Source organism: Panthera tigris, chromosome B3 (genome assembly GCF_018350195.1).
Source record: "Panthera tigris isolate Pti1 chromosome B3, P.tigris_Pti1_mat1.1, whole genome shotgun sequence".
Lineage (NCBI taxonomy): Eukaryota > Metazoa > Chordata > Mammalia > Carnivora > Felidae > Panthera > Panthera tigris.
Window position 1 is genome coordinate 129,477,619 of NC_056665.1, and position 18,419 is coordinate 129,496,037.

Consider the following 18,419-nt stretch of genomic DNA (forward strand, 5'->3'; position numbering starts at 1 on the left):
ATTGTTTTAGACCCTTTCTGTGGCCAGTAATGATCCCCCCTACCCTCCATATATCTAAATGCCCTCTCCCAGACTGAGAGCAAGGGAACACTATGGACGCAGATATTCTCATTGATCTTAACCACCATATTCCTTTTGTTCATTGTCATGTTCATACCTAGTTAAGAACAAATTATTATACTGTCTTGTGTTTTCCATATGTGTATTCATGCTTGGCTATCATTGATGCAGAGTCAGTACAGGATCTTATTTTTCACCGTCTGCACCCTTACCAGGTCTGCCATAGTACTGCTAGAAAAGCAAAGAATAATGGTTCAGAGAACAGGTCCTGGCAACAGACAGACCTGGTTTGGAATCCTGACTCAAACAGTTAGCTGGAAAACATTGGCTAAAAACTCTCCCAGCCTCATGTTTCTCACCTTTAAAATGGGGTTATTAATTCCATCTTCCTCTTTAAGTTGTTGTGAACTTTAAGTCAAGAGAAGTATGGGTAATGCAGCGGTTGCCTTCCTTTCTGTTAACTATTACTCTTACCTTCCTTCTTGCTATAACTGGTGTAGTGCCTCATTTATTTTCGTGTTCCTCAAAATCATCAGTTTGCTGGAAGTTTAGTTAATGTCTGTTTGCTAAATTAAATATATCATCTATTCCTTTGGACTTCTCTATGCAGTGTATCCACGTTAAGCAATTGGATTTTCTAGAAGAGCAATTTCCACTCAACCTAAGATAAACCCCAGCCAAGCTTCCTCACGCCTTAGATGAAAGAGGTTGTACTTTGTTTTGTCAACTGATGCCATTTCACACTGACCAACAGCAGGTATAATTTACTTTGAATAAGTCCTATCAGTGGTTATCATGATATTTTTGTGTATTTCATAATTTTAGGGGCACCTGGGAGGCTCAGTAGATTAAGTGTTCTACTCTTGATTTTGGCTCAAGTCATGGTCTCACAATTCATGATATTGAGCCCTGAGTCAGGCTTATGCTTTGCATGGAGCCTGCTGAAGATTCTCTCTATCCCTCTCCCCCCCTCCCTCTGCCCCTCCCCTGCTCATACTCTGTCTCCCCAACAATAATAATAATAATAATTTTAAAGGTCAGCACTTAAGGCTTATTTTTCATGGAATATAGAAATAGCCCAGCTGAAAAAGTTGAGTTGATAATTGTATTTATTTATTATTTATGTATGTAGGTATGTGTTTATTTATAGATTTATTACTGATAACTAGGGATTGCATGGAAGAGTATGTGTCTTTTTTTTGAAATGGTAAAGAAAGCAAAGTATGGAATTGCTCCCCAATAACTAAGTGAAGAATGCACCTGCAAATGACTTAGTTTGCCATCTTTAATCTCTGAATGGTTTTAACTAGATATTAATTAGTGTATCATGTTAAATTCATTACACACTTTATGAATATCTTGAATCCTCTTACCATAAGTAAATAATATAGAAAGCATAAAGGATAAAATATTAAGTAATTTGGACAAAGAAGACTTTGGAAAACACTTTACAATAAACTTATATGCCTTTGGAACTATATTAATAAAATTAAGAGGGTTTAATCATGCCGATTCTTGTTTACATTCAAGGGATTAAACTCACTGGTGGATTTGAGAATGGAGGTTTTTTAAAGGACAATGTGAACATAATTTGGCCTTTAGCTAATTTGTAATTGAAAAGTTCAATTCATTAAGCAGATTTGTCTTTAAAGCTTATGTGACAGAGCCTATCATTACTTTAGAATTTCGCAGAACACTGAGGTCAACTGAGCCAAGGAGTTCTTTGAAACTTTTAATTTTTAAGTATGCAAATATGTTGGAGACTTGAAGCATAAGTAGAGGGGAACATCAATTTAACTTCCTCTGCTACAATTCTCTTGTCCCTTTTCCTTTCCTTCTCTCTGTCTCTGCTGTTGTCTTCTTCCATGTTACCTGCAAGTAATTCTAGTACATGGAATAGACTGGCGGAACAGAAATAGAGATCCCAGAGCTTACCAAGTCTGTCTCAGCCTTACAAACATGAGTCCAGTGGGAAGGGTAACTGATTCAGCCTGATACTAGAGTCTGAGACCGAAGGCCAGTGCAAATGCTGTTCCCTGAGAATGGGTTGGGAGGTGGGGTAGAGATGTGGTCTGCTCCATAGCTATGTGACACTGGGCAAGTTGTTTTACCTCTCTCCACTTCCATGTCCTCACCTATAAAGTGAAGATAATATCAATGCCTACTGTAGGGATTTTGTGAATGCATATTGAATAAGACAATCTCGGTAACCACTTAACCCCATGCTCTAAGCAGTGTGTGGTCAATAAATGTTTGCTGTTATGAGGACATGCTGTTTTGTATTATTAATATATAAGATATATAGGTAGGGAGTATAAGAGATATAAAGAGGGAAATTTTAGAAAACAAAATAGCCTGGTAAGAAGAGTCAGATTAAAATGGTAGCATCTCTAACCATCAGCATCGCTATCTGGAAAATGGGAATAATTATAGTGTCTACTGTTTTAAGAATTCATTGAAACACTGCGCCTAAAGCATTTAATCCGGTGCCTTGCACATGATGAACACTTGAAAAATGGTGGCTGTTATGATGACAGTAGTAGTAAATAAAATGACATAGAGTCGGGGTTAGCAGTGGAATGACCTGGTTGCAATGTACAGGCTAGGACGGGGACATTTGGAACCAAATGACAAATGAGTCATTGAGTCTTACAAAATCGTAAAGAAAATTGTGATACTTCTTTCTCTCCTGAAAACCCTGTAAGCCCTTCCCATCGCTGTATCTTAGTGCTCCTTAAACGTGTCACTTAGATCCTATTTCCACATATGTTATTATATGGTATGCCTCCTACTTGATCGTCTCGTAAGGAATAATGTGCAAGCTATGACGTGCTGGCACCTGAGTTATGTTTTTCCCAAATACATACAAAAAAAAATTTGTAACTATCAAATTAAAAATGAGATCATCACTAAAAAACCCAAATATTGTGTTGTGATAGCGTATGGTCCATTTTCAGGAAACATTGAAGCTAACACATGTTAATTACCACCATTGCTGCTACAAGTCAGGAGGTTCTGGGAGTAAGAACAGTCACACTGATTTCAGTTATTTCGGTTTGCTTGTCTACTATGGTTGCTTGTTGGTTCTCCTCAATCCCTAATCCCTCTACAGTTAGTCCAATCCTGGAAAGCTTTTCACCTGATACTCATGACAAGGTGATCCAAGAGCTTAACATTTTACAGACAGCTCAGACACTTCAATAGATTTTTCCTATCTCATTTCTTGTGCATATGTGTTGTGTATTTTATTATATTAATGTTGTGCGTAGTGTGTGCATGTGTGTTTATTCAATATTATAGTATATTATATTAATTTTGCACAGGCTAATGAAAATCAGGATGTGATATTTCTAAGTCTAAGCCTTAGGTCTCCACAGAAAACTCAGGTAAAGTACTGAAGTTAGTATTTCTAAAGACAAACTTCTACCCCTAGTAGCTTCTTTCTTACCCCCCCCCCTTTTTTTCCTCCTCCCTCCTCCCGTAATATCTCTTGAAAATGGAGGTAAAGTTGAGTCATTCAGCTCAAGTGGTCCAGATAATTTACTCACCTTAATACTTCACTTGGAGATAGAGACTATTAATTGTTACAACTCTGAGTAGTTGAGAGATAAGAAAGATGTACCGAGGAAAGGATGGACGTAAAATAGCTCATTAAAGCATCCTCGTCCGCCCTCCCCTCTCTGAGATTCAGGGAGCTTTTATGATCCACCTGTGTGATTCTCATCATCACGCTAACCCGGCGCTTCCAGGACGACAGAACAGTCCCCTAGACTCCCTCTGAGCTTTGGGTCAGGTTTTTCATTTCACACATCATTCACCTCCTCGCTCCAGTGATCCTGAAGAGCCAATAACCCACCTGATCCTGTGTGCACATTAGCGCCAATCATTTAAATGCATACTTTGGAGAGGTGGAGACTATAATATGAATTCCTAAAAAACATACACACTGGGGACTTTTATAGTGGATTCTCTTAGAAATCACCTCAGAAAGTGATAAAATTTCAAGCCAGAAAACAGAATAGTTTATAGGTCCTGACCAACCTTCACGATTACAGTAATGATTCCTTGGGTGAGCTTCTCTTTTTGTGCTCATAATATGGAATTGAACTTGAGTTTACATTAAACAAACATTATTTTCCTTAAGTAAAAAAGATCTTCTTCAGTCAAGTTGGCTTAATGTGGCAGCCTATCGGAGAACAAGGAGAATCCATTTTTACCTGTAAATTGGTCCTTGTCTCCAAATATCCATATGCTCTAATATTCAAAAGTGAATATTCCCAAATTTGGTACTTTCTACCTGACACCAACACAAATAGCTTAAAATTAAATAGAAAAGATACACATAATACTTTAAAGCCAGCAACCTGAAATTGGGTCAGTTTGTGATTTAAAAGGAAAGTAAGTTAATAATTGAACATTGATGAGATTTTTTTGCTCCCATTAGAAGCTTTTCTACTCCTGTGTTAGGTTAACAAACAATGATTACATGTTTGGGGCTGCTATAAAATATTAATTAGCTGGAAAAAATAGAAGATTTGAAGAGAAAGTAATATCAGCCACATTTTGACCTTAAAATCACATTTGTACTTGGGTGCATAATGTTAAAAGGACATTACACAGTAGCAGAACCCTATGTTTATTTAGGAATTGGGTGACTGGTTTTTTTTTGTTTGTTTGTTTTGTTTTGTTTTTATGGAATCTCTTAACCCTGGGTAATGAATGTTGATTAGACTAGGGAACCAATCCCAGTAAAGCCAACTCAATTATAGCCATTGGTTTAAGCAGGAGAGTTCGACACTTACTTATAAAGAGGGGAGGGGTTATTTTGGAAAGGGGAAATAATAGGAAAATTCTCCTTCCCTTAAAACTGAGACATGAAAATAGAACACATTTCTTCCTAACCTTGGATATTAAAGTTCATAATGTGATGTTTGGGGCTTGCAGTCATATTATGAACACATTACTGAGCTACGATGGTAGAATAGTTCACCTCCTGATTATATTTTCTCATGAGATAATACATTTCCTATTGTTGAAGTCATTTGTAGTAAGATTTTCTGATACCTCAAACTGAAAGCATGCTAATATCTTTAACTTCAAGATTTTAGATCGTGTTTGTGTTAATCAGATTGAGCTGAATAAGCCAAAGTTTATTTCCATCCACATAAATTTGGCCACATTTCAGTGGATTTCCAGGTAAACTCGTCGTATTGACTTAGGGATTCTTTATTTTTAACATCTTAAGGTCCTGCAATCTCAACACATGATTTCCAGGGTTACTGAATGAGAAAAAGAGAGAGATAGGGCACTACCTAAAACTTTCTACTGCCGCAAAACGATGGTGACTTTCATTTAGTCCATTAGCCAGAGCCAGACACATAACTCAGAACATCCACAAGAGACTGGGAAGTGTAGGAAACCTCTTGGATATTCAGTGAGCTTTTAAAATCCTCTGTCACAGTGAACATGGTCAGGCTATAGAGATGCTAGATGTTGGGATTGGGGAATTCACTATTCTTACTATATAAGAACAAGAAGGGACTCTCCTGATTCCCTTTAGTTCTCACTTAGTTGGAAAAAAATTTAGATTTAACTTAATTCCAGAGAAATAGTTTTATAAGAGCTAGAATAGGAGAAAAGGCAAACTGTAGGGAACCACGCATGTGTGTAGTAGACGGTCCCTAATGGGGCAATGGTCCAGAGCATGGACGCTGAAGTTTGATGGACCTGTGTCTGTACAGAGCTCATTTATGTGCTAAGCTGTGCAGCTTAGAGTTTCAGGGTGAGCTTGAATTGCTCAAATGTGCTTTGTTCATCGAAAAATGCACAATGTACGATCAACCTTATTTTGCTTTGTGGTACAGTAAGCATGAGTGTTAAGTGAGTCCATCAGTGACCTGAACAAAATCTTGAGGATCCAGTATGGCATAGTCATTTCTATTGTGTGTTTTTCAACACCACCAGGCAATTCTCACATTCTCAGTGGACACGGCCAAGGTGTCCTATGAATTTAATGCAATTCCGACTCTATCTCCTTAGAGATAGTGTCATATCCTACAGGTTAAGTGCTCGGTCTCACAGCACTGCTCCCACTTCAGACACCAATTCCAAGTCCAGGTGTCTATAAACTGCTGTAAATGGGAAGTTCCCACACGCCCCTTCTTTGGGTCCAATTAATTTGCTAACGTGGCTCAAGGACTCAGAGAAACATTCACTTACATTTAGTATAAAGGATGTGATAAGGGATACAGATGGATAGTTCGATGAAGATGTACATAGGGCAAGGTTCAGAGGGTCGAGAGTCCTAGAACTTCCCCCGCTCCTGGAACCACGGTGCACAATGCTCCAGACGCATTCACCAACTTGAAGCTCATCTTTTCTCCTTGTTCAAGAGATTTTATAGATCTTTAATCTCCACCCCATCCCCCTTTCCCAGAAGTCAGTGGGCAGGGTTGAAAGTTCCAGCTCTCTAATCACTTAGTCTTTCCGGTGACCAACCCACTAAGGCTATTTAGTGGTCCTGTCCTAAGTCACCTAATCATCATGAGCTAAGGTGTAATTGAAAGGAACTCATTATGAATAACAAAAGACGCTCCTACCACTCAGGAAATTACAAGCATTTTTAGGAGCTTTGTGCCAGGAAGCTGGGACAGAGACCAAATATATTTCTTCTTATACCACACTATCCTATGTGAAAGGAGCATTTTCTTTTATTCTCTAAGCTTGCTGTTCAGTATGCATATATTATATAACTAAAGTGCAGAATAAGTAAAACGAATAAATGTGTCATTTTACAAATAAAACAGGGCATTCTTTCTTAAGCAAACTTTTTTCTTCTCGCTGTCCATGTTTGGTATTTTACAATAATGCCACAATTTTGTTAGTGGAAAGAGGGTAGAAAAGTTAATTAAGTATATTTACGCTTATATTAGGCAATTACAGTAAATGTAATGCCATACCAATAAGCATGGGTGATTTTCTTAGGAAAGTCTTAGATTATAAATTCTTCTGCATTGTATTTCCCAACTCTCTGCAGTACATCCATAAGAAATAATGCTAGAGAGATTCTGTGATATTGATGTTTTAAGTGCATCTGGCATAAACAGCACCCCTATTATTCAACCATAATTCTGTCAAAACTTGCTACTGTTAAAAAAGAGACAATATACTCTAAATGGAGTCACTTGTGCTGAACCCCACATCACTAATTTGAGACTTACTCCTTAACTCAATTACAATTTCAGCCCCTCCCAGATAAACCAGTCCATTTAGAATTACCTGGTCGGCACTAGTGAGGTAATCTGTTTGATGGACCCTGTGGTCCTCTAAAGGAAAATGACCTTGCCACAATCAGTTCTTTGCTAGTATAACTTTCTTGCCCCACCTCCTTCTGCTTATAAAAATGTTTCATGTTGTGCAGCTCTTCAGAGCTCTTTTCTCTTTGCCATATGGGATGCTGCCTGATTCATGAATCCTTGAATAAAGCCAGGGAGATCTTTAAATCTTACTCAGTTGAATTTTTTTTTTTTTACACTACACTTTCCCATTTTAAATATACAATGAACAAGAATAGCTTGGGTATAAAAGACTATTAATCCTTACATGTCACCAAAGGCAAACTTCGGCCTTTAATGAATTGCATTTGCATCATGGTGTGTGTATGTGCATCCATGTGTGCATGTATGTGCGCGTGTGCACACGTGTGCACATGCACGTGTTTCGTGCCGGTGTGGTGAATTGGAAGAAGAGAGGAAGTAGTGTTTTCTTGTAGCCAGCTCTCCATTCATTCACCAACTCCTAATGAGCACTTACTGTGTACAGAAAATTGGGCTAAGAGAGCAAATACGTTCTGTGTCTGTAAAAAGTAAAGTTTAGCTGCAAAGATGGACATTAAATAAATAAACTCAATAAAGTATGATCAGTGTCATGGCATGTTAACATGTTCAATGAATATTTACCCGATGATATGACCTAGTTTAAGTGAGTTAGGGAAGGCTTAAGGGCAGAACAGATACTTAACTGAATAATGAGTAGGAGGTAGATAGGAAAAAAAAAAGTGGGAAAACCATACCCATACATCAACGCATGCCTTCTTTTATTCTGAGATTTTAGTTTCTGCATTTTGTTACATATGTGTGTGCTCCGGCCTTTTTTCGGTCACATTGGATTCTGATAAATAAGTACATGTGTGCTAGTTGTGGGACCAGGAAAAAGTCTTTAACCAAGCAGATATCCTTGATTCAAACTGTTAAATTGATATTAGTTAAAACATCAGCTAACCGGGTGCCTGGGTGTCTGAGCATCTGACTCTTGATTTAGGCTTAGCTCACGATCTTGCAGTTGGTGAGATCGAGCTCCCCCATCGGGCTCTGCAGAGACAGTGCATCTCCTGCTTGGGATTCTTTCTCTCCCTCCCTGCCTCTCTGCCCCTCCGCTGTTCATCCTCTCTCTCTCTCTCTCTCAAAATAAGTAAATAAACACTAAAAAAATTTTTTTCAGTATAAATTAGCATATTGATATATTAATTAAAGGCAATTAACATATTAATTAAATTTTACCTCTGCTTGTGGTCGGTGGACCAGAAGAAGTAGATGCCAGGGAGAATGATCAGCAGGAGCAGACGGACTAGGGGAGAAGGATAGACTGAAGAATGTGGACTGATTGATGAAGCAGAGCATCCATTGTGCATATGTACTGACCCACTGGATTAGAGAGGGGGCAGAGTGATGAGGGCTGCAGTAACAGTAATGCCCACCAACAGCTGGATATTGCTCTCGAGTAACACACAAACACCCATTCACGCCTAGTCTTTGTTTTGATCTTTATGTCAAGACACCTTCAGTCCAATATCTCAACCTCTTACACGGCGTAAGACATGACATAATGCATTTCGTATTCCAAATCTACCATTAATTATTGCTGAGGCTTTAGGCATGACACTGAAAGCATCTTTGCCTGGTGCAAGTCTTTCTTCTATGATACAAAATATTCATGTTTCTCTCAAACCAGAAAAATGAATGCCCGTTCCCTTTGTAGAATAAATTATGAAATTCACTTTATCATTCATTCTTTCCAGTGGAGCTCTTGTTATCTGATGCAACCAAGAATCAATAATAAAGAAATGGTGGGTATTTGTTATAATGTCCTGAGGCTCAGCATTAGTGACGAGGATATTTCTAACTACCAACTAATAAATGGATCTTGATTTAATGAAATTTGTGTATTAAGAGTGAGTCCTGCTTTTTTCTATTGAGAAGCCAATTTTATTTACTCAGTAAACAATAGTGAGAGACTACTGCACATTGGAACTCCAAAACAAATCTGATAAAACCTTATTCATACAAAGTTGGTCGCTAGAGACATAAAAATTCACAGTCCAGTGTATTACTTTAACTTACATGCACATGTGATTCTATAACAGTACATCTGATCCTCACAATAAACTTGTGGGTTAGATTAAGGCAGAAAGTTCACGTAATTTGTCTAATTGCCTGGAGTTTGTAAAATTGGTGTTTAAATCTTAATCCTTCACTCCAAAGTGTGTGTTTTTCTCAATAAGTTCTGATTATTTGAAAACTAAGAATCAATGGATACATATGCATGCATCCATAAGTAGACCTGTATAATTCAAACCCATTTTGTTCAAGGGTCAACAGTATTTTTAAAAGTTTCTTATATGCATATTCAAATTCCCTGATGTACTCCTTCAACTAAGGTGCATATATCAATACATACATGTTATCCACAAAACCACAAACTCAACCATGGTATAGGGGGTCTCTCTCCAGAAGGGTTTCACCATAAGCCACATACAGGGTCATATCCAGTCTCTTCTAAGAGCCTACAGGCCCTGGTCTGACCCTGAATCACCAGTCAGGACTCCTCTCTTCCCATTGTGGTTTCCAGTTTTTATTCTGTCACTTTCTCACTCATACAAATTGATGTGCCTCCTTCCTAGGGTCCTGTTCTGTCAACCAAAGGGGATTCGATTCGATCTGTCCTGTTCATGTCATGAAATGCTTCATTTCACCTTTCCTCAAAGCAATTGATGCCAGCTAGCCCTAGACCTCCACAATTAAGGGGACCAGCAGGAAGCAATCTATTAGTGATCGTTGGAAGGAATAAGGATCAGCCCCAAAATGGTATGTGGTCACCAACTCTAGACAGAGAGTTTTGCATAATTTTATGCCTCCCCTGCAATGAACTTGTATCATCTACATCTTAATAAGAATATTGGGTGTTCCTTTATGCTGTAAATGTAGTGGTACACGTGGAAACATCCCAGTCTGAAAATACCACACCTGGGCCAGTCGTTGGCCCGAATAAGATCATCATAAATGTGATGGTAGTCAGGGTGAAGACCAAATATGTTGCTGCTAAAAGCTGTCCCAAGATTGCATACAAAAGTTCTGTTGTTGACAAGAAAGCAGTTTTGCAACAATATCAGGCTGGTGGTGGCATAACTTTGCTGCACTCTTACCTTGCCAGCCACTCATTCCTTTTCCGACTGAATAGAAATGATTGTGTTTCTTCCTCACGTTTGCCTACTCCTGTTTCTTGCCTCCATTTACATTATGTATATTTTAGTATGCAGTTGGCAATTGACTGCTTAGCAACTATAAAATTATTTTGGAGAAGAATCTATATCAAAAAGGCAACTTTCAATAATGTAGTGCATGTCCTTGGAAAACTAATTTTAATGGAAAGAGATGTTCAGCCAATACAGATATGCTAAAGAGTATGAACATACATTTTAGTATATCTACACATAATAAAAATGGGAAATTAATCTTTACGGTCCTTGTTTTAATTATTTTTCTGAAGAGGTATCCTATTTATCTATTGTTTGGCTCTTTTCCTAAACCAATACTATTAAGTTAAGAATTATTTCTTCTTAATCATTACAAACAGTTGCTACATTTCCTTTTTGCAGTATGCGTATTTCTTTTTATATGTAGGAAAAATAAAGAGTATGTTGTATTACAATGCCATTAAGTCATTCCAAAATTTTCTGGACGTGAAGATTCACAATTATGCACATTACAGCATGCCTAAGCATGTATGTGCAGGGGGCGGGGGGGGTGGGTAAGAGTGACAATTCTGCATTTAAGAAGACATACTGGGAAGGTATATAATATACAAAGGGGGGAAGAACATGTACATAGGGGAGCAAACAGAATATACAGTTATTTTAGTTTTCCCGCAGCACCTTTTTTTTTCTAGGAATTTAATTTTTCTCCCCAATTTCATTATTGAAGCAGGAGTAGCCATATCACACCATGTCTTCCTTTCTTGGACAGAGTTAATTGATCTTCTAGTAAGACACAGGCTTCAAAATTGGCTGGTAGTAGGAACACCCAGGCCACCAACACCACTGAGCCACCCCAGATGGTTGGTTCAGTGGTTGGGAACCAACCATAAGCTGAACTTGTGAGACACTTCATCAAGATTTCTGCACTTGAGCCAAAGAAGCTGGAGTATTAACTCCTTGGATGTTTGAGTCACAATATGTGCAATAAAGAAACCACCCACAACCATGTTTTCTGCTTCATGAACTTAAATGGGGGAAGATATTCTACAACTGAAAGGGGCTGAGAAAAGAGATGCTTGGAAAGGAGCAGAGAAAAATAGAGAAAAAGTCCTAACATTGTTGGAATCCTCGGATCCCTTAATTTCTGAAGCCCAAATACTTTCCTTTCATTGGTTTCTGAATTCAAGAATCTCCTTAGTACATTCCTCCTTTTTGAGTAAGCTAGTTTGAATTGAATAGCTGTTACTTTGCCCAAACGTGTGTTAATTATACCGTATGGTACCGAAGAGTTGCCTGGATCAAAAGTGCAGCAAAGTGGACTGGCCATTTCAGCCTCACCAAAGGGCTGTTCAGGTCATGATCTAATATTGGGAAACACAAAGATCACTGTGAAAGCCTCACTAATCAGGGGATTTAATCCAAATTGTGTGGCACCACTGTTCTGTTGCAGCTGCATTCTCAGGACCATGGTTAGCTGTCCAAACTGCAAAAACACTTTGTATGGCAGAAGCAGGGAGTAGTTCTCAGACTACATTAGATGCCCACTTCATTCAAAGAACATACAGGCCAATAAGACAAAAGGCAGACTGAATAATACTAGGTCAAGATGATTGACTTCCCACACTTCCATAGAGCTGGCTGCTGTATTATCCTACACAACTCTCTATTAATAATCTTTACTCTGTTCCCCTCTCTTCTCTGACCCAGGCTTGGTTATCACAAGAGTTAACATTCTTTCCTGCCCTATACATGTAGTCAGGAATATGGAAAAATAAAATGAGTCAGGATCTGGGATTTTCTGAACGAGAACACATCATCTTTTAAGATCTATGACTTCAGAGTTCAAGGTAGACAAGGGTATATGTGGGTCCCTGCTTTCCTTCCATCTACATTAGAGGTAGAATGAGCTTATGGTGGTTGAATCACCAAAACTACTGAGTACATGCTTTTCTTCTTTGAGAGACAGAGACAGTGTGAGTAGGGGAGGGGCAGAAATAAAGGGAGAGAGAGAATCATAAGCAGGCTCCCTGCTGTCAGCATGGACCCCAACGTGGGGCTTGAACCCATGAAACTGCGAGATCATGACCTGAGCCAAAACCAAGAGTCAACAAATACCAGCTGAGCCACTGAAGCAGCCCTAGTACATGCTTTTCAATAACAGTATTTTATATCATTTACCTGAATGTATCTGTGTGTGTGTATATGTTTTGTTTTATTATCAGTTTTATGGACTTATTTAAGATGTCTGAGAACTACTCACTTCAGATAAAAAGTATTCTTGACAACTCTTTATGTCAGTCTTTTTTTTATTATATTATTATTATTATTATTATTTTGAATTGGTGGGTTTCATTTCAGGGTGATAATAGATGATTTGTACCTTTTTAGTAATCATCTGAAGGCAAACCACCTTTGTTTATTAGTTTGCTATTTCTCCTGGGAAATGATTTTCTAGAATTCCTGCCCAGTTGGTCCAATTTAAGGACTCTTAACCCAAGGTTGAGGAGATCGAATAATAAAAAGTCATCATATGACCCTGGTATTCATGACATAACTTGTACTTTACTCATAAACTTTAGTCTAATTTTTAAACATTTTTGACTATAGATGCTGGAGAGGATGTGGAGAAATGGGAACCCTCTTGCACTGTTGGTGGGAATGCAAACTGGTGCAGCCGCTCTGGAAAACAGTGTGGAGGTTCCTCAAAAAATTAAAAATAGACCTACCCTATGACCCAGCAGTAACACTGCTAGGAATTTACCCAAGGGATACAGGAGTACTGATGCATAGGGGCACTTGTACCCCAATGTTTATAGCAGCACTCTCAACAACAGCCAAATTATGGAAAGAGCCTAAATGTCCATCAACTGATGAATGGATAAAGAAATTGTGGTTTATATACACAATGGAGTACTACGTGGCAATGAGAAAGAATGAAATATGGCCCTTTGTAGCAACATGGATGGAACTGGAGAGTGTGATGCTAAGTGAAATAAGCCATACAGAGAAAGACAGATACCATATGTGTTCACTCTTATGTGGATCCTGAGAAACTTAACAGAAACCCATGGGGGAGGGGAAGGAAAAAAAAAAGAGGTTAGAGTGGGAGAGAGCCAAAGCATAAGAGACTCTTAAAAACTGAGAACAAACTGAGGGTTGATGGGGGGTGGAAGGGTAGGTCATGGGTATTGAAGAGGGCATTTTTTGGGATGAGCACTGGGTGTTGTATGGAAACCAATTTGACAATAAATTTCGTATATTAAAAAAAAGTCATTTTGAACCATTTTCTCTGCAGTCCAGAATGAGATGATGAAGAGTAATCTGGCAGTTTCTAATGCAAAGTTCAATGTTCTGAATTTCTGAACGAACAGATTGAAAGTATCAAGGATGAGGAATAAGATGTAGAAGTTCCTAATTGTTGAGGGATTGCAGGAGGAATGAGGAAGAGAGAATCTCGAATGTACATCTGAAGGACAAGTTGAGCTGGGTGGCCATCAGGTAGGTCATTAGCAGCTGCAGCCAAAAGAATTATGTCTATAGACTGCAGCTTGCTTATGGCATGAGATGTGTTGTATTCTGGTGCATCCAAGTGGTGATTACAGAGTTGTGGTCAAAACCCTCTGACTAAGGTGGGCATGTCTGTATTCATCAGAATACAGCTTGTGTGAGGACACAAGAATGGGTTAATTGGAAAGAATAAAATGTAGTGCCTCCTGGACACAGTGTAATTGGCTCCCACTGGCACATCAGGGCAACATGCCAGGTTCTGGTGTTGGCAGGGAATGAGTTCTCAATTAGGCAAATCTCTCCACTTCTTAACCACCAGCACTGCTAATGCTCTGCTCTTTGGCCGAGATTATTGCAATAACTGCTAACAAGTCCCCCTGCTACTCCTTTTGCTCCTTTACAGTCTACTTGCCACATGTCAGCCCAAGAGATCCCTTCGATTTGTTAAGTTACATTACATCACTTGTCTGCTCAATGACCTCAGAGAGTTCTCACTCAGTAGAAGCCAAAGTTCTCATGGTTTATAGGGCAGGTGCTATATGTTCTGCTTCCCCCACTCCTTGCTGTTCTGATCTTAAATCCCACTCTTCCTGAGTTCATTTATCTCAAGCCACAGGTGACTTCTCACTGCATCTCCAACGTGCAAGGCACACATTTTCCTCAGGGCCTTTGTACTTGCTATTTCCTCTCCCCAGCATGCTCTCCTCTACATAGGTATATGCATGCTCCAGCACCTCCTCCGGACTCAGGTTAGATTTCAACATTTCAGAGAGGCCTTCTGAGCTTACTGTCCACCTGGGTACTTGAAGTCCATTTCTAAAAGTATAATTTTCTGTATGGCAATTACCAACTGTATATACGTATATTTCTTTCGCTTAATTCTCTGTCTTCTGACACTCAAACACAACCTCTGTTTTATTCATGGATTTATTGCTGATATATAGTATGTTCTCAATGCCTATTGCATACTTGTTAAAAGAACTGAGCCCTCCCTTCAATGCCCAGAGATACCAGCAATTCCTATTTACTTCCTTTAGGGGATATATAAATACATGTCACATATGTGTATGTGTGTAATTCACTTATGCTTAGTGAGCGAAAAGAGAAAGAGATTAACCAAAAATAGTGTAACGGAGTATAATTAAGAAATAGTTAGAGAAAAAAAAAGTGGAGTGTCAAAATTAAAAAGTTCCAAAGGAGAAAATTGTAAAGGAAATCGTAGAGAATGGCTAAGGGAGAGCCACTGGATTAAAACTGTAGGGTCATCCATTACCTTTAAGAGGAGATTTTTCATTTTTAGGAGAATGGGAGCAACTCATGAAAGGGTTTAAGTTACATGTACCTGGAAAAGAGACAGGGTGTCTTAGAGAAATAGGTGATTACAAGTCTGGGGCAGGAAATGTACCTGGAACATCTTGTTTTGTCAGAAATTAAGCATGTTATCCAAAAGTACCTGAGAGTCGATTTGAAGACAGTCTCACTGGTCAAAGATAAGACAATTTGAACATTGCTAAGAATAACAAATGCTATGGATGAAATATATTAAGAATGATTAAATACATAAATTCATAACAAACACAAAATGAGCAAAGAAAACACACTGGTCATCACTGGGAGATTGTATAAAAACCCAAACTCATTATTTTGAAACTGGTAAATGAAAGATTAGGCATTTCTATGACCTTTTTGATAATAAGTAGAAAACTAGTAAACCAGGTATGAGATGAAGGGTTTTTTCCCCCTTTATAGAGATTTTAATGTGATAAAGAAGACATTATAAAAAATAGAATTATCATTTTGAAACTTCTGTTTGAATAAATGAATCTAGGTACTGATCATCAACAATTGTGAACACACAAAAAAGTAGACATTCTGTGTTTTCCGATAGAAGGTCATACCACCTACCAGCGAAGCAGCCTTGCCAGAAGAAACAAAAATGAATCAGATCAGACCTCTATAAACAGTTAGCAATTTACAGAGGAATATATTAATCTGTGCCATGGAAATATAATCAACACAGTGCAGACTGTGGGGAATGTAACAGGACAAACAACCTTATCTCCAGCAAATAAATCACAAGGATAAATAAGTTGGGCAGAACTTACAAAAGAAACTTAAAGAAACATCAACAAATTACATTATTCGAATTTTATGTGGGCTCTGATTCAAACACATAAAAATGAATAAACATAATGAGACAGTGGAAATTTGAACACTAAATGGGTTTTTGATATTATTAATGAATTATTGTTAATTTCTCTTAGATGCAACAAGGAAAATGGAATACCTTTATCATGAAATATTTGAGGCCGAAATCATATGATTGTTTGGTGTCTTCTTCATAAATCATTTTCTCTATTTTCCCTCAAAAGTCCTCTCTAATTATTAATTATTTGTGCTAAGTTTGTGTTTATCATAAGCAGAGCCTGAGATGAGGATTGTGTGCAAGTGATTTACTAAGGAAATGCTCTGGGAGAGACCCACAAGAGTTCAGAATCAGGATAGTGAAGAGGAAGAAGCCCAGTGACACAGAGCATCAGCCTCAGTCAGATTCTGCAAAGAAGCACAAAAGTATTAATTATACTTCAGAGAGTATTTCAACCGGAGATCTGGGAAACACTCAAGGAGTCTGGAAATGGGAAGTCTGCAGGAGTCCTGTGTTGGAGGCAGTTAGTTTCATGGCCACAGGGACACAGAATGGTGAAGAGTACGACCTCAGGAGTCAGAGTTTTAAATTCTAAATCCTGGCTCCTCTACCTACTGTGATTCAGCGTTCCTATCTGAAAAACGGGGATAATAAATAAAAATGGGGACACTTCACAGAGTCACATGAGACAATACCTTTATAAGTCATTTAAAACAATGCTGGGGTTTTAAACCAGAACATGTATTAGAAATGATTGACCCAAGAATAGTGCTGCTAGGAATTTACCCAAGGGATACAGGTGTGTTGAGGCACAGGGGCACTTGTACCCCAATGTTTATAGCAGCGCTTTCAACAATAGCCAAATTATGGAAAGAGCCTAAATGTCCATCAGCTGACAAATGGATAAAGATGTGGTTTATATATACAAGGGAATTCTACTTGGCAATGAGAATGAAATCTGGCCATTTGTAGCAATGTGGATGGAACTGGAGGGTATTATGCTGAGTGAAATAAGTCAGTCAGAGAAAGACAGATACCATATGTTTTCACTCATATGTGGATCCTGAGAAACTTAACAGAAGACCATGGGGGAGGGGAAAGGGGGAAAAAAGTTACAGAGAAGGAGGGAGGCAAACCATAAGTGACTCTTAAATACTGAGAACAAACTGAGGGTTTATGGGAGGGTGGGGGAGAGGGGAAAGTGGGTGATGGGCATCGAGGAGGACACCCTTTGGGATGAGCACTGGGTGTTGTATGGAAACCAATTTGACAATAAATTATATTTAATATAAAAAAAAGAAAGGATTGACAAGAGATGCTTTAATTGGTGTCTTGAAATGTACATTCTGCTTTTAAGGATCCACAAAGCCAGTAATAAATATAGATGATAATAAATATACATGAATAGGTAGATGGTGGTTGTGAAAGACTTGGGAGGATCTAAACAGAGGTGGGGGCTGCCCTAGGTAGCACACTCAGCAATACTGATTTGCATGCAACACTCTTAGGAACAGCACCCAGAACTGGAATCTTTAGTAATACAGGGCAGGCAACATAGGATCACACTCCCAGGAGGAAAATATGTGAAAATGAGGCATAGACTCCAAATGCTACTTGAGTAAAGGGGCAATGTGTTGTAGTAAGAGCTTGAAGCTGAGAACCAGATAAGATTCTGATTACTGTAAGCAAAGGATTAGGTTCAAGTAGAGGGAACATGCAGCTTGATTTGATGATATAGACTGACATCTCATTTGGTACTCAACCACCCTCATTTTAGAGATGAAAAATCTTAGATAAAGTTTAAGCAATGTGCCTAATTAATTCAGTAATGTGCCCAAGTTAACTCATTGATGAAGTGGAACAGTTGTGACTAAATCTCAGATCTTATAGCCACAGAGCTTGAGTCTTAACTTCAATACTGAAATTTTAGTCTTAAGCTTTTAAGGCTATTTTAGGTGATCATCAGGTACTTGACCATTAAGTTTCATGAAGATGTGATATGGCCTGTTGATGGAATATATCCAATCAAAAAAAAAAAAAAAAAGTTACAGTGTGCTGTAGTTAGAATGTTGTCCCAAAGTATGAAGCATTGTTAGTGGAAATCCGAAACGGAAGCAAAGGCATTAAAAAGTGTTTTATCTGTGCCCTGACTCAGCCTCCAATAGAGCTGGGAGA

General features: G+C 38.4%; 1 long non-coding RNA gene across 1 annotated transcript; it reads left to right on the forward strand.

Annotated features, from left to right (window-relative positions):
- The first annotated feature begins 697 nt into the window (after positions 1 to 697).
- Positions 698 to 11,519, forward strand: LOC122239294. The gene is made up of 3 exons (XR_006218251.1): positions 698 to 817; positions 10,019 to 10,202; positions 11,361 to 11,519. It is a non-coding gene; the product is annotated as an uncharacterized LOC122239294 (long non-coding RNA).
- Positions 11,520 to 18,419: the final 6,900 nt, after the last annotated feature.